The sequence below is a fragment of the Stomoxys calcitrans genome, chromosome 4 (genome assembly GCF_963082655.1).
Source record: "Stomoxys calcitrans chromosome 4, idStoCalc2.1, whole genome shotgun sequence".
Lineage (NCBI taxonomy): Eukaryota > Metazoa > Arthropoda > Insecta > Diptera > Muscidae > Stomoxys > Stomoxys calcitrans.
This window is the reverse complement of record NC_081555.1, coordinates 143,344,195-143,362,290: the sequence shown is the minus strand read 5'-3', so window position 1 is coordinate 143,362,290 and position 18,096 is coordinate 143,344,195. Positions and strand designations below refer to the sequence as shown.

General features: G+C 41.7%; 1 long non-coding RNA gene across 1 annotated transcript in view; it reads right to left on the bottom strand.

The window, feature by feature from the left end:
* LOC131996851 (uncharacterized) overlaps positions 1-18,096 on the bottom strand; it is a 32,969-nt gene that overhangs the window by 14,866 nt on the left and 7 nt on the right. The window contains exons 1-2 of the long non-coding RNA XR_009398042.1: positions 17,508-18,096; positions 17,218-17,445 (exon numbers count right to left, since the gene is read on the bottom strand). The exon at positions 17,508-18,096 is cut by the window's right edge and continues 7 nt beyond it. This is a non-coding gene — a long non-coding RNA (uncharacterized LOC131996851). The remainder of the gene's footprint in view (positions 1-17,217; positions 17,446-17,507) is intronic.

The following is an 18,096-nucleotide window of genomic DNA, read 5'->3' as shown; positions in this document are numbered from 1 at the left end:
CAGAACTCTCTGGCCAGTAGGCCATATGGCCAATCGCATGAGTGTCACGCACAATTACAGCCTTTTTCCTCAGTGACGCTTCAAAAGTAGGCCTATAGGGACAGCAAACGACTCCATATTTTTTTACCGCTCTTTTGACATTTCTCTTCAGTAAGAGTCGAAATTTTTATAACTTACTACCGAAATTCAGAGTCAGTGGCCTCATTGTTTTCATCGAAAAATCATCTTCAGTGAAGAGGCTCATATTCAGCAAGAAATGTTTCATCAATAAGCAAAATATGCATTATTGGTCAGACAGCAATTCAGCCGTACATTGCATCTCGAAAAAATTACGATTTGGTGCGGTTTATGGGCCGGCGGCGTCATTGGGCCGTACTTATTCTGTCATGATCAAGATCGGCATCGGCATGAATGGGAATCGCTACAGATCAATGATAACAGAAAATTATAGGTCCCGGCGACACAAGCCACACAGCGTATGTCACAATCAATTTATTGGAAACCAAGTTTGGAGAACGTGTTATCTCACGAAATGATCCAGTAGACTTTTGAAGCCGTTAGACTTTTTTCTGTGGGACTACGTCAAGCCTATGATATATGCGAAAAAGCCAGCGACAAGTGATGAACTTTGTACGAATATCGAACGCGAAATTGCAGCAGTATCGACCGATTTAGGCTTGAAAACATTCGAAAATTGGGTTCAGCAGCTGGACTACAAGCGTGCCCGTGGTGGCCATGCAAGAGAAATCGAGTATCGACCGATTTAGGCTTGAAAACATTCGAAAATTGGGTTCAGCAGCTGGACTTATACAAGCGTGCCCGCGGTGGCCATGCAAGAGAAATCGAGTTTCATACATAAAGGAATCGAACGTAGTTTCACAGAAATAAAGAATTTCATTGAAATAAAGAATTTTATTGAAATAGAGAATTTCAGAAATAAAGAATTTCTTTGATATCCATAGCCGTATTTGTTTTACTTAAAAAATCGTTTGTATTGAAAAACCCGATACTACTGCGATCGCTGTTTTAATGAGGATGAGGAGACGAAAGATCAACAGCTCTGCTAATGAGCAGGTCTACAGGGGCACAGGGTTTCCATCCTAGCGAGGCCGTTTTTCTCCGATCTCGACGAACTTGCAGATGTGTCTCCGGAGGGTCTCCTCAGATACGAGTATAAAACGGATTTGTTTCGACCAGGCACGCGATATAATCTTCAACACGCCCTCATGCATACGCAGATGCGGAGTACCAATGCTTGGCGAGTGAATACTTGAGTGAGTGTAGGCCGACACGAGGAAGAACTCAAGTCACAGAGTGGTGGACGGGCTCTTGCTCCCTGTTCTATTCCATATTTCTTATGTTTTTATACCCACCACCATAAGATGGGGGTATACTTATCTAGTCATTCCATTGGTCACACCTCGAAATATTGTTCAGCGATACGATAAAGTATATATTCCCGATCGCTTTGACATATTAAGTCCATAACCTTCCGTTCATCCGTCCGTCCGTCTGTTCGTCCATCCGTCTGTCCGTCCGTCTATCCATCTGTTGAAATAACGATAGCGGCCGTACGAATTTACTTGAAATTTTTAAGAAAGATTTCCTATTTTTGTTGGTCGTTGGGTATTGCAAATGGGTCTTATCGGTTCCCATATAAACCGATCCCCAGTTTTCACTTCTTGAGACCCTAGAGGCCACAAATTTCACCCGGTTTGGCTGAAATTTGCCCCAAGGACTTCTGTTTGAACTTCTAACTCCCGTGTCGAGTATGAAGTCATCGGTCAACAAATTGATATAAACCCCATATAAACCGATCGCCCAGTTTTGAACCCCTAGAAGCCTCAATTTTCATTTGATTTGATTGAAATTTGGCACAAGGACTTCTGTTCTGACTTCCAACATCCGCGCCGAATATAAATCGCATCGGTCTATAGACTGATATAGCCCCCATATAAAACGATCCCCAGTTTTGACTTCTTGATCCCAAGATGCCACAATTTTCACCCGATTTGGCTGAAATTTGCCCCCGAGGACTTCTGTTTGAACTTTTTACTCCCGTGTCGAATATGACCGCATCGGTCTACAAACTGATGTAGCCCCATATTAATCAATTCCCAGTATTGATTTCTTGAGCCCCTAGAAGACTCAATTTTCATTCAATTTGATTCAAATTTGGCACCAGGACTTTTGTTCTGACTTCCAACATCCGTGCCGTGTATGCTCTGCATCGGGCTATAGACTGATATTCTTATATATAAAAATCAATTTGTGTATGTTTGTGTGTTCCTTATAGACTCAGAAACGGATGAACCGATTTTTTTGAAATTTTCACAGATGGTGTATATTGACCCCGTGATGAAAATAGGGTACTAAATTTTTTGATATCTAAAGGGGGGCGGACCCTCCCCCTTACCCTAATTTTCAGAAACGCCAGATCTCGGAGTTGGGTGGTGCGATTTAAGCGAAATTTTTTATACTCTCATATAGTACTCTAAAAATACAAATTTGGTATCCAAATTTCGGATAGGGTACCTAGGGGGGCTGCCCCACCCTAAAACCTACCAAACATATATTTAGAACAATCACAACAATATGGGACTCAAATGAAAGGTATTAAGGATAAGAAAACGTATATGATGTCCAATTTTCGTACCAAGTGCTAGGGGGACCACCCCAAGCCCCAAACCACATCTAAATCGGACATATTTTCCGACCATGGCAATATGGGACTCAAATGGAAGGTATTTGAGAGTAGAATACGAATCTGATATCCAAATGTGGGACCACGTTTCTGGGGGTTCACCCCTTTCCCAAAACACTGACCATGGGAATATGGGGCTTAAATAAAAGGTATTTGAATGTAGAATAGGAATCTGATATCCAAATATGGGACCAAGTGTTTGGGGGGCCGCCTCTCAACAAAAATATCCCCCAAAGGAGACAAATTTACGTCTTAGGTCTTAAGGACTTTGGGAGTAAAGCACGAATTTAATATCAATATTCGGGAAAAATGTCTATGGGGCCACGCCACCCCCACAACACCACCCAAATAGTAAGTATTGGGTTGCCCAAAAAGTAATTGCGTATTTTTTAAAAGAAAGTAAATGCATTTTTAATAAAGCTTATAATGAACTTTAATCAAATATACTTTTTTTACACTTTTTTTCTAAAGCAAGCTAAAGTAACAGCTGATAACTGACAGAAGAAAGAATGCAATTACAGAGTCACAAGCTGTGAAAAAATTTGTCAACGCCGACTATATGAAAAATCCGCAAATACTTTTTGGGCAACCCAATATTTAAATTTTTTAAATTTTTGATTTAATATCAGCAGACAGTGCTTGCTAATATAAGCAGATGAATTATCCTGGGTGTTTATATCCTCCACCTTGGATTGCAAGTGACTGGTTTTTTTGAATGACTTATCAAGATTTCGACCCATATGGACTTTCGTTGTCATTCTGTTATAAGTCATGCGAAAATAGCTCGTTTATCATTTTACACAAATCGGAGAGTAGCTACGCCCTCTAGGCGCTCAAGAAATCAAATCGGGATATCGGTTTATATGGCAGCTATATCAGGTTATGGATCGATTTGGTTCATACTTGGCACAGTTGCTAGAAGTCAAAGCAAAATGCCATTTACAAAATCTCAACCAAATGGAATAATAACTGCCCCTCTAGGGGCTCAGGAAGGCAGACCGCACAATTTTTCGAAATACCAAGGTGACCAACTTTAGGGGCCTGCCAAAAGGTGTTATAGTGAAACCAGTGCTGACATATGGAGAACTGGTATGGTAGAAGGCTTTGGAGTAGAGCACGGGAACCGGGGAACATCGAGTTGCAGCAGAGATAGGCCGGCCTCTAGATCACGGGGTCGTTAAGATCCACACCACAGGCGGGTTTGTAGGCGATGCCGAACAAACAACACGCTGAGGTCTGTATTCGGGACTGTGCCGTTAAGGTAGCGATTAGGCTGAGGGAACTTGGCATGCAGAGGGAAGGCACACACAGCCGCTGTTCCATTCTGAATGCCATGGATGCAGGGGTCTCAGGTAGTCTAAGACTACCTGTCGCCAAAACCGATTCGATAAGGGTTTTCAGCATTCGCTTTCCCGCAAGGGAGGAGTGAGAAGCGGGTGCTGTGTTTGAGTTGGATGAGACCTCAGCCTTCACTGCCGGGCCCGGGGACGGGGGGATTTTAGGCCTACTCAGAGACACTCGACATCGCTATGTCAGTGAGACTACCAAACGAGTGCACGATTTTTTAAGCAGAGGTATGAGCCATTACGTTGGCAGCAAGAGATTAGGAGGATGGATCTATTACCTTCGAAACTCAGGGTATATGTGGACAAAGCCCTCAAGGCCTTAATTCGAGCAAAATGCGTGGGGGAGTGTTTTAGGTACCTGAACGGACTTTTGGCTCATGACGCTGTGTTAGCCTGTATTCACGTCGGTGTTCTGTGTAATGAAAGGGCAGACGAGTATGCCATAGGGATCCTCCACGGCAGGCAGACCTGAGGCCGGTTTTGCACACGGGCCCTTCTCTCAAACTACTGCACATGATAGAGGAGATGGCCAGTGCAGAGGCGGTGGCGAGGTGGGACTTTGTGGATCGTTATCGGGTTTCCAGAACTCTCTGGCCAGTAGGCCATATGGCCAATCGCATGAGTGTCTCGCACAATTACAGCCTTTTTTCCTCAGTGACGCTTCAAAAGTAGGCCGATAGGGACAGCAAACGACTCCATATTTTTTACCGCTCGTTTGACATTTCTCTTCAGTAAGAGTCGAAATTCTTATAACTTACTACCGAAATTCAGAGTCAGTGGCCTCATTGTTTTCATCGAAAAATCATCTTCAGTGAAGAGGCTCATATTCAGCAAGAAATGCTTCATCAATAAGCAAAATATACATTATTGGTCAGACAGCAATTCAGCCGTACATTGCATCTCGTAAAAATTACGGTTTGGTGCGGTTTATGGGCCGGCGGCGTCATTGGGCCGTACTTATTCTGTCATGATCAAGATCGGCACGTTAATGTGAATGGGAATCGCTACAGATCAATGATAAACGATAGGCCCCGGCGACATAATCCACACAGCGTATGTCACAATCAATTTATTGGAAACCAAGTTTGGAGAACGTGTTATCTCACGAAATGATCCAGTAGATTGGCCGTTAGACTATTTTCTGTGGGACTACGTCAAGCCTATGTTCTATGCGAAAAAGCCAGCGACAATTGATGAACTTTGTACGAATATCGAACGCGAAATTGCAGCAGTATCGACCGATTTAGGCTTGAGAACATTCGAAAATTGGGTTCAGCAGCTGGACTTATACAAGCGTGCCCGTGGTGGCCATGCAAGGGAAATCGAGTATCGACCAATTTAGGCTTGAAAGCGTTCGAAAATTGGGTTCAGCAGCTGGACTTATACAAGCGTGCCCGCGGTGGCCATGCAAGAGAAATCGAGTTTCATACATAAAGGCATCGAACGTAGTTTCACAGAAATAAAGAATTTTATTGAAATAAAGAATTTCATTGATATCCATAGCCGTATTTGTTTTACTTAAAAAATCGTTTGTATTGAAAAACCCGAAACTACTGCGGTCGCTGTCTTAATGAGGATGAGGGGACGAAAGATCAACAGCTCTGCTAATGAGCAGGTCTACAGGGGCACAGGATTTCCATCCTAGCGAGGCGGTTTTTCTCCGATCTCGACGAACTTGCAGATGTGTCTCTGAGGAGTCTCCTCAGATACAAGTATAAAACGGATTTGTTTCGACAAGACAAGCGATAAAATTTTCACGCGCTGTCATGCATGCGCAGACGCGGAGTACCAATGCTTGGCACTTAGCGAGTGAATACTTGAGTGAGTGTAGGCCGAGACTCCGAGGAAGAACTCAAGTCGCAGAGTGGTGGACGGACTCTTGCTCCCTGTTCTATCCCATATTTCTTATGTTTTTATACCCACCACCATAAGATATTGGTATACTTATCTAGTCATTCCATTGGTAACACCTCGAAATATTGTTCAGCGATACCATAAAGTATATATTCCCGATCGCTTTGACATATTAAGTCCATAACCTTCCGTTCATCCGTCCGTCCGTCTGTTCGTCCATCCGTCTGTCCGACCGTCTATCCATCTGTTGAAATAACGATAGCGGCCGTACGAATTTACTTGAAATTGTTAAGAAAGATTTCCTATTTTTGTAGGTCGTTGGGTATTGCAAATGGGTCTTATCGGTTCCCATATAAACCGATCCCCAGTTTTCACTTCTTGAGACCCTAGAGGCCACAAATTTCACCCGGTTTGGCTGAAATTTGCCCCAAGGACTTCTGTTTGAACTTTTTACTCCCGTGTCGAGTATGAAGGCATCGGTCAACAAACTGATATAACCCCCATATAAACCGATCGCCCAGTTTTGAACCCCTAGAAGCCTCAATTTTCATTTGATTTGATTGAAATTTGGTACAAGGACTTCTGTTCTGACTTCCAACATCCGCGCCGAATATAAATCGCATCGGTCTATAGACTAATATAGCCCCCATATAAAACGACCCCCAGTTTTGACTTCTTGATCCCAAGAGGCCACAATTTTCACCCGATTTGGCTGAAATTTGCCACCGAGGACTTTTGTTTGAACTTTTTACTCCCGTGTCGAGTATGACCGCATCGGTCTACAAACTAATGTAGCCCCATATTAATCAATTCCCAGTATTGATTTCTTGAGCCCCTAGAAGCCTCAATTTTCATTCGATTCGATTGAAATTTCGCACGGATGCTTCCAACATCCGTGCCGAATATAAATTGCATCAGTCTATAGACTGATATAGCCCCCCTATATTTGACTTCTTGAGCCCTTAGCTGCATCAATTTTCACCCGATTTGGCTGAAATTTGCTCCAAGGACTTCCGCATCGGTCTACAAACTGACATAGCTCCCATTTAAATCAGTTCCCAGCTTTGATTTCTTGAGCTCCTAGAAGCCTCAATTTTCATTCGATTTGACTGAAATTTGGCACAAGGACTTCTGTTCCGACGCCGAGTATGATCCGTTTCGGCCAAACTGATATGGCCCCATATAAACCGATCCCCCAGTTTTGACTTCTTGAGGCTCCTATAGGCCTCAATTTATCTGATTTCGTTGAAATTTGGCCCAAGGACTTCTGTTTTAACGTCTTACTACTGTGTCGAGTATGATTCGCATCAGTCTATAGACCGATATAGCCCCATATAAACCGATCGCCCAGTTGTGACTTTTTGAGCCCCAAAAGTCCTCAATTTCTTCTTAATCCCGTGTCGAGTATGATCCGCATCGGTCTATAGACTGATATAGCCCCCATATAAACCGATCGCCCAGCTTTGACTTCTTGAACCCCTAGCTGCACAAATCTTCATCAGATTTGGCTCAAGTTCGGCCCAAAGAATTCTGTTTCAACCCCCGGATTTGACTTCTTGAACCCCTAGAGGCCTCAATTGTCATCCGATTCGGCTGAAATTTGACACGGTGTATATACTGATTAAGCCCTTAAAACCGAATATACCATAGAAACTACAAAAAATTCTGATTAGTTTGTTACAAAGTAATTCAAATAAGAGTAAATTTTTAGCGGAATCAATGGAGGTGGGTACCCGAGGTTCGGCCCGGCTGAACTTAGCACGTTTTTTCTCGTTCATATCTCGTCATCTAACTGTCACCCCGTCGGGTCGAAGCAGGGGGCTAGACTTCCTTTTTCTTACCAGGGTGTCACAATGGCCTCCAAATGAACTTTCAGGGTGGGTTACCCATTCAACCTAACCTAATCTACTTAAAATTCATAAAATCGTTAACAAAAAGTAAAACTCCTTAAAAGTTTATCACAACATTTTGATGGATTGAAATCTTCAAAGATCAGATAACAACAATTAGAGCATTCATTAGAGATAATGTTACCTAAACTTAACAGGGCTTCACAAAGAGTTCTTCAAATTTGGCATACGTTTTCCGACTACTGTACATTGCCACCATAAGGAATGTAAAAGAATACCAGCTTGCTTCCCCATTGTTATTCATAACAGTCAAATGTCAAAAGATAAAATACATATTCTGTGCCTTGAGAATAATCGCCTCTCCTCAGCCTCTGTGTCTCAACTTTTAACAAGTAACAAAGTATCCTCATTGCAAGAGGCATTTGTTTGCTTTCTATTACATTTTGCTGCCTCCTCCCACTCATTCTCTGATGGGCGCCAAAGTAGAGGTTCTTTGGTATAAAGGAGAGGCAAAATAGTTTTAAGTTTGTTACTACAACATGTGCCAAGAAGCACTTGTGGAACAATTGAACCAAATGCTGACTGGAGGTTATGAAACGCGAAGTTCAGCATCTTTGCTCACTTGCTAACAACCACAAGTTGTTCGTTGCATAGTTTTGTGTAGGAAGGGGATGTGGATAAGGATGCGGAGGAGAAATGAGAACCTCAACGCTACATTCCACATCGCTGATAATAAGCAGTGGTGCTCTGTGTCCAACCACAATGGTCCGAGTAATGTATCATCATGGCAGTGTGATGGTGTACAATGGCGAACGCATATAAAATGTCTCAAACAGATGATTTAATACTTGAGGCCATCAGGGGCAAACATGGCAGGCCAACTATCGTCCAAGCAACTAACCCAGCAACCAAGATATCTCATCTCTCACACTCGTTCTTTCGGGGCAGAGTGTATGGGCGGAATATCAAATTATGGTCTATTAAAAATTGCGCTTTCTCTTAACACTTTTTCCCAAGTCTTTTTTTGCCACGCTTTACTTCAAAGTCTCGAATGTTTGCTTTTCACAGCGTTTTGTTTTTCATGGCCCCTTCCCTCTGAGAAACTTGTATGGACTCGTTTAGCATGATTGCGAGTATGACTTAAATATTAAGAACAGTTTTATTTCATGAAAGTTGCTGAGAAAATAAAGTTGTTTACAGTTTTCACTACAATGTATTAAAATGTTAATCCCTATAAAGTTCTTAAGTAAATATGATTACAGCACATTATAGAAAAGAATTTCTTTGGGGATATTTATATTCAACACCACTACATGGAAAATAAGAAGTAAAGTAATTACAAATGTGCTAAGTTCGAATCTTGGCAGCCCACCAACATGAATGCTGCTAAAAATCTACACACATGAACTAAATTGAAATGGACGCCTGTACTATACGTACCAAGTCAAACAAAAACTGAAGTTTCTAGGGGGTCGTCAAAGACTAATCGGTAAATCGGTTTATATGGGAGACTAGCTGACCCGGGCCCGCTCCGCTGCGCCTTCTTTTACTTTATATGGAATAGTGAAAGACCATGCTTACCTGACTAAGAGTTTAACAATATAAGTGCCTTTAACTGAATCCCATATGATCTTTATTGGTCTACAAATTTAAGTTTGGATGTAGTGTGTACTCCATTCTTAAAATATTGGGTTGCCCAAAAAGTAATTGCGGATTTTTCATATAGTCGGCGTTGACAAATTTTTTCACAGCTTGTGACTCTGTAATTGCATTCTTTCTTCTCTCAGTTATAAGCTATTACTTTTAGCTTGCTTTAGAAAAAAAGTGTAAAAAAAGTATATTTGATTAAAGTTCATTCTAAGTTTTATTAAAAATGCATTTACTTTCTTTTAAAAAATCCACAATTACTTTTTGGGCAACCCAATACTTCATTTCAGCCCGATATTCTCATGATGTCTGATTTAGTGGTGCTTTCGGGGGAGAGATGGTCCCCCAGATACTTGGCCCTGAAAAAATATCAGCATCGTGTTCTTCTCTCAACTACCATTTATTTTAACCCCATATTGCCATTGGCTAAAGAGGAGTTTACACGATGAGGCGTCCCCCAAACACATGGCCCCAAAATAGGTTATCAAGTTCGTTTTCTAATCTCAAATACCTTTCATTTGAGCCACGGTCGGCATGGTCGAAAATTTTTTTCCCTCTAAGGGTGTTTTGGGAAAGGGGTGATGCCCTAAATGCATGGTCCTACATTTGGATATCAAAATCGTATTCTACTCCCAAATACCTTTATTTGAACCCCATATTGCAATGGTCAGTAAAAAATTGCTGTTTCTGTGGTATTTTGGGAAATGAGTAGACCCCCAGAAAATTGGTCCCAAAAATGGGTATCAATTCTTGCTGTGCCCCCCAATACCTTTCATTAAGCCTCCACATTGACATGGTCGGTAAATATGCCCGATTTAGGAGTGTTTAGGGGATTGGGGTGGTCCCCCAAACACTAAGCCAAGCAATGTGCTCTATTCTCATATATCATCTATTTGTACCCCATATTACCATTGGCCTCAAAATTGGAAATCAAATTCGTTTTCTAATCTCATTTAAACTCCTTATTGCAAAAGTCAGCAAATATGTCCGGTTTGGGGTATTGGCCCTAAAAACTATGAATATTTAGTTCCACTCACTCTAAGACACAAATTGTCTTGGTGAGCAAATATGTCCTATTTGGGGGTTGTTATGGTGGTGGGACGTTCGCTAGACAGTTGGCCCCTAATGTTGATATCAGATACATGGTCTACTCTCACATACCTTTTATTTGAGCCCCATATTTCCATAGTCGGCAAACATGACCGGCGGTGGGGGGTGTTTTGGGGATGGGCGGCCACTCAGTGAGTTGGCCTTGAAAATATATATCGGATTCGTGTTCTACTCCAAAAACCCTCTTATTTGAGCCTCATATTGCAATAGTCAGCAAATACTTCCTAATTGGGTGGTGTTGTGGGGGTGGGGTGGCCCCATAAACAAAGTCGTGTTTTACTCACAAAGACCTTTCATTTGAGCCCCATATCGCTATGGTCGTAAATGTGTCCCCTTTGGGGGAAGTTTTTAAGGAGAGGCGGCCCCCCAAACACTTGGTCCCATATTTGGATATCAGATTCGTATTCTACACTCAAATACCTTTTATTTAAGCCCCATATTCCCATGGTCAGTAAATAAGTCCTGTTTGGGGGGTGTTTTGGGGAAGGGGTGGACCCCCAGAAACGTGGTCCCACATTTCGATATCAGATTCGTATTCTACTCGCAAATACCTTTCATTGGAGTCCCATATTGCCATGGTCGGTAAATATGTCCGATTTAAGGGTGTTTTGGGGGTTGGGGTGGTCCCCCTAGCACTTGGTCCGACAAATGGATATCAGATACGTTTTCTTATCGTAAATACCTTTCATTTGAGTCCCATATTGTTGTGATTGGTCTAAATATATGTTTGATAGGTTTTAGGGTGGGGCGGCCCCCCTAGGTACCCTATCCGAAATTTGGATACCAAATTTTTACTTTTAGGGTTCTATATGAGAGCACACAAAATTTGGCTTAAATCGCACCACCCCATCTCCGAGATCAGGCGTTTCTGAAAATTTGGGTAAGGGGGAAGGTCCGATCCCCCTTCAGATATCAACAAATTTAGTACCCTATTTTCACCACGGGATCATTATGCACCATCTGTGAAAATTTCAAGAAAATCTGTTCAGCCGTTTCTGAGTCTATATTGGCCATACTTATCACAGATGTTGCAAGTCATAGCAAAACACAATGAACAAAACTTCAACCAAATTGGTCAGTAATTGCGGCTTCCAGGGGCTAAATATCTTAAATCGAAAGATGGGTCTATATGGAAGCTATATCAGGTTATAGTCCGATATGAATCGTACTTTATTGGAAATTGTAACAGACCACTGCGAACAGCATATCTGCAATCAGAAACCTATTTAGACCATACTTAGCACAATTTTTGAAAGTGGAAGCGGAACACTCCGTGAAAAATTTCCAAATCCGACAACCATTCTGCCATCTAAAGGCACAAGAAATCATATCGATGCATCGGGTTAAGGAAGCTATAACGCAATCTTGAACCCAAATGGTCCATTTGCTATCCCCAACGACCTACATCAATACGAAGTAACTGTGCAACATTTCAAGCGGATATTTATGTTCGTTCAAACGCTATCGTGATTTCCACATACGGACGGATGGAAAAGTCCAGTTCTACTTAGAACATCAAGGCGAACAAGGATGTATATTTTTTTTTTTAAATTTTGCCCACGAACATTCCACTAAGGAACAGGGGCAAACTTCTCACATATCAATGAGTGCAGTCCGATTGAAGTTTTAACTCAATGATAAGGGGCCTCCTTTTTATAGCCGAGTCCGAACGGAGTGCCGCAGTGCAACACCTCTTTGGAGAGAAGTCTTACATGGCATAGTACCTTACAAATGTTGCCAGTATTAGGAGGGGAAAACCACCGCTTTTTTTTCTGATGGTCTCGCCAGGATTCGAACCCAGGCGTTCAGCGTCATAGGCGGACATGCTAATCTCTGCGCTAAGGTGGCCAAGGATGTATATACTTTATGCAAATTTAAATTTCGTTTGGTCAATTTATTGACTCCCTATCTTAAGGTGATGGCTAAACAAATCCATAAAAACCAAGTAATTCAGATCGTATACTTAACGGCATTTCCACTTATGTTGAAATGTGAATCATACGTACCAGGGTACATTCAGTATTTGATTAGTGTCAACATGTAAAAGCATGCTAAGTTCTGCCGGCCGAATCTTGGGAACCCACCACCATGGATTATGATAAAAATGTATACAAAATAAATTTAGTTGAAGGGGGAAATTTTATTCTACACACCAAACTTCTGTCAAACCAGCAAAAATTAAAGCTTTTAGGAACCGAACAAGGATAATCGAGAAACCGGTTTATATGGAAGCTATATCAGGTTATAAACCAACTTGGGCTGTACTTGGCACAGTTATTGGAAGTCATAACAAAACACTACATGCAAAATTTCAGCCAAATCAGGTAAAAATTGCAGCTTATAAAGAATCAGGAAGTCAATCCGGCTGTCGGTTTATATGGGAGCTATACCAGGTTATAGACCGATTATCACCGTACTTGGCACAGTTGTTGAAAGTCATAAAAGAACATTAACTGCAAAATTACAGCCCAATCGGACAAAAACTGCGGCTTCCAGGAGCTCAAGAAGTCAAATCGGGAGATCGGATTATATGGGAGCTATATCAGGTTATACACCGATTTGGACCATACTTAACACAGTAGTTGGAAATCATTACGGAACACTACATGCAAAATTTCAGCCAAATCGGACAAAAAGTGCGGCTTCCAATTGCTCAAGTAGTCAAATCAGGAGATCGGTATATAGGGGAGCTACGTTTAAATCTGAACCGATATGGCCCATTTGTAGTTCCCAACGATCTACATCGATACTTAGTATCTATGCGGCTAGCTTTACGCTTTCCACCCCTATCGTGATTTCGACAGATGGACAGCCGGACGGACATGGCTAGATCGATTCAAAACGACGAGACGATCAAGAAAATATGAGGTCTTAGACGAATATTTCGAAGTGTTACAAACGGAATGACTAGATTAGTATACCCCCATCCTATGGTGGTGGGTATAAACCCCAAGTAGTTAAGATCGTATACTTAACGGCATTTCCATTTATATTGAAATGTGAATCATACGTACCATGGAACGTTCAGTATTTGATTAGTGGCAACAACTAAAAGCGTGCTAAGTCGGCCGAGATGGGAGCTACAACAGGTAATAAATCGATTTGGATCGCACTTGGCACAGTTGTTGGGAATCATAACAGAACACTATGTGCAAAATTTAAACTAAATCGGACAAAAATTGCGGCTTCCAGGGGCTAAAGGTGTCAAATCGGGAGAACGGGTTATATGAGAGCTATACCAGGTTATAGTCCGATATGAACCGTAATTGGCACAGTTGTTGGAAGTCATAAAAGAACACAATATACAATATTTTAGCCATATCGGACAAAAAATTGCGGTTTGTAAGAGCTCAAGAAGTCAAATCGGGAGATCGGTTTACATGGGAGCTATATCCAATTCTGAACCGATATAACCCATTTGCAATCCCCAACGATCTACATCAATTAGAAGAATCTGTGCAAAATTTCAAGCGGCTAGCTTGACGCGTTATACCGCTATCGTGATTTCAACAGACGGACGGACGGACAGTTAGACAGACAGTCATGGCCAGTTCGACTTAGAATATTGGGACGATGAAGATTATATGCATGTTATGAGTTTTGAGATCATTATTTCGAGGTGTTACAAAATAATCACTAATTAAATATACCCTACACCACTACTGTGGTGCAGGGTATTATAACTTAGTGTATTAGTTTGCAACACCCTGAAGGAACAGAGATAGACCCATTGATAAGTATACCGATCGACTCAGAATCACTTTCTGATTCGATTTAGCTATGTCCGTCAGTCGGTCTGTCTGTCTGTCTTTCTGTCTGTCCGCCCGTCTGTCCGTCCGTCCGTCTGTCTGTCCGTCCGTCTGTCTGTCTGTCCATGTCAATTTGTGTACAAAGTACCGGTCGCAGTTTTCATCCGATCATCTTGAAATTTGGTATGGGCATGTTTTTCGGCCTAGAGACGAAGCCTATTGAAATTTGAAAAAATCGGATCAGAATTGGATATAGCTCCCATATATATGTTCGTCCGATTTGCAGTAATACTGCAATAAAATGGTAATTTTTTTAACCGATTCTCTCGAAATTTGGCAGGAAGGATTTTCTCTTGACTCTCGACATTACTGGAGAATTTCATAGAAATCGCTTCAGATTTAGATTTAGCTCCCATGTAAATATTCGTCCGATTTGCAGTAATAATGCAATAAAATGGTCATTTGACAACTGATTATCTTCAAATTTGTTAGGAAGGATTTTCTCTTGACTCTCGACATTACCAGTTAATTTCATGCAAATCGGTTCAGATTTAGATATTGCTCTCACATATGTATATCGCCCGATTTTTACTTTTAGAGCCACTGCAAGCGCATTTATTGACCAATCTTCCCAAAACCTCGTACAACACTTTCTTCGACGACCGTGACAGTATCTGAGAAGTTTGCTCGAAATCGGTTCAGGTTTAGATATAGCTTCCATACATATGTTCGTCCGATTTGCCGTGACAGTATCTGAGAAGTTTGCTCGAAATCGGTTCAGGTTTAGATATAGCTTCCATACATATGTTCGTCCGATTTGCAGTAATAATGCAATAAAATGGTCATTTATTAACCGATCCTCTTGAAATTTGTTTGCAAAAATGTTGTCATTTGTCAACCGTAGTTATTACTATTTGACCATGTTTGATCGCCGAGGTCCATCAAAATTGGTTTAGAATCGGATATAGCTCCCACATTGTACTTAAAGGGTAGGTGTAGGGTATTATACAGGGGGCACCGCCCGACTTTTGCCCTTTCTTACTGGTTTTTTCGATAAATTTTTTTTTCTGTACAAGCTTTGCTAGCGAATTTTTTTCTATAAAAAATTTGGTAGCAAATGTTTTTTTTAAAAAATATGATAGCAAATTTTTTCCTATAAAATTGGAAGTGAAATCACTTCCTGTATCGATTAAGCTATGTCCGTCTGTCTGTTCATGTATTCTTGAGATCAAGGTACAGGCCGCATATGTTGCCCGACAGTCAAAAAACGTTGCACAATTATCTCTTTTGGTAGATCTTTTCAGCAGGAGATACCAGTTGCCTACAGTGGAACCTGTCTCCTCGGGTGGAGAGAATGTTCCATTTACAGAAAGCGCAAAATACCTGGGTGTTTTCAAATCCAACATTTTGGAAAGGCAATATAGGAAACTCTTGCCCTATACACCTGCAAGAGAGCCATTGGCAAAAGTTGGGGGGTTTAGACCGTGTGTCATGCATTGGGTATTTACTGCAGTTGTCAGAACTATAATTATATATGGTGTTGTGGTCTGGTGGACGGCGCTTCAAAAGTCCACCTATTGCTCAATACTTAACCGGATCCAAAGGATGGCTTGTTTGTGCATCACAGCAGCACGGAGGACAACACCATCTGATGCACAGAATTTATGCCTACATCTTAGGCCTATGGACATAGTGGCTACCCAAATTGCAGCGACCCATGTCGTGAGGTTAAGGGAGTGGCGGCTACGGACACTGTGTTATTCTTAATACAATATCCGATGTTCCAGGCGGTGTGGATTGCACCCTACCTGTGCCGCTTTCTGATACTGAACCACTATTCCTGATAGAACCGACTGGAACCACGATATCCCTGTTAATAGAAGTTACATAGACTTCTATACGGATGGTTCCAAACTAAACGACCAGGTGGGCTTTGGGGTGTACCCTTAAGATCTAGAACTGGTCATATCGAAAAGGTTACCCAACCACTGCAGTGTGTATCAAGCAGAGATCCTTGCCATTAAGGAAGTGGTGGAATGGCTAAGATATAATGTCATTAAGGAGGCCACCGTAGCGCAGAGGTTAGCATGTCCGCCTATGACGCTGAACGCCTGAGTTCGAATCCTGGCGAGACCATCAGAAAAAAACTTTCAGCGGTGGTTTTCCCCTCCTAATGCTGGCAACATTTGTGAGGTACTATGCCATGTAAAACTTCTCTCCAAAGAGGTGTCGCACTGCGGCACGCCGTTCGGACTCGGCTATAAAAAGGAGGTCCCTTATTATTGAGCTTAAACTTGAATCGGACTGCACTCATTGATATGTGAGAAGTTTGCCCCCGTTTCTTAGTGGAATGTTCATGGGCAAAATTAGCAAGATGATTGGCATAAATATCTTCTCAGACAGCCAGGCAGCCATTAAATCCCTGGAGAACGTATTTCTGAACCCAAAAACCATCCTCTACCGTCGCAGATCTCGTCATGGCTGAACAGTTCAAAATTCACCTGTTCTGAGTGCCGGGCCACAGAGATATCCCATGGAATTGTGAAGCGGGTAAGCTTGCGAGACTAGGAACTACTCTACACATTCCAGAGATACTGGAATCTGTGGGTATGTCTCTAGAGATATGTAAGCTTAGTTTTCAGGACCAGGTCCAAAGGACAAGGAATGATAGATGATCACAAAGAGGGGGCTGTGAGCATTCCAAAACTATGTGGCCTAATCTAGACTTGAAGAGGTCTACTGCTTTGCTGATATTGGCTAGACCAGACGTCTCAGTCATTGTGTCCGTCATGACAGGTCACAGGTCACAGGTCACTGCTGACAGACTGAAAGTTGCCAGCAACGACTTTTGCAGAAGCTGTGAGGACATCGAAGAAGAAGGGACTATAGAACACCTTCTGTGTGGTACACTGGCAGTCAGAAGGAGTTCCACTTTAGGGTCTCATTTCTTTATGAACCTGTCTGATTTAGCAGGGCTTTTTAAAGCGATCTGGATGGTTCAACGGTAGGAACTAGACGGCATATTCCTTCTTCTGTTCCAGTGATATCACAATGGATGAAAACATCTAAGAAATCGAATGAAAAGTGCTCCTTTCATAGATTCAATACCATACTTCCGGGAGATTGGTCTATATGGCAGCTATACCCAAATATGGATACTGAAAATTTGGCACCGAAATTTTTTTCTGTAAAAAATTTGGTACTGAAATATTTTTTTAACATTGGTATTCAAAACTTTTTTTCTTACCGCTTATTTTCCTGTATTGATTTGCTATTAAATTTATTTCAATTTTATATTTCTTGACAATTTTGTTTAATCTTTTGACAGGGCAGACAATGTTTGGCCCTCTTTAACTCCTCATTCCCTATGCAGCAAATCAATCATAAATTGTTTTTTTCATTTTTCAGTTTTTGACAAATTGCTCGAAAACTTCTGTTGCCATCTAATGAAATATGGATTTGTGTCCTGTCTGATACTCTGTCTGTATGCGTTGCGGACCTTTGTTTTTCTTTTAGGGGATTTATACAACACCACCTCCCAAGCACATGTGGCGGCTATTATGTCGTTCAGGTGGTTTAATATTTCAGCACGTCCCATGGAGATGTTGCTATGCAGCTTGGGAATGGTCGCCTTTGGTCAATATCAACCGTTGCGCACATAGGGACAAGAAAAATGTGAGCACTTTCTTTTAATCCTCTTATGGGCCATATTGACACCAGTCATCCAACGACCCATTCATCCACCCTCCCTGATTTATGATGTTTGCCGAGTTATTTTTTAGATTATTCTTCAATAATTCAGGATGAGGAAGCCTTAAACACAAAAAGTGTAACAA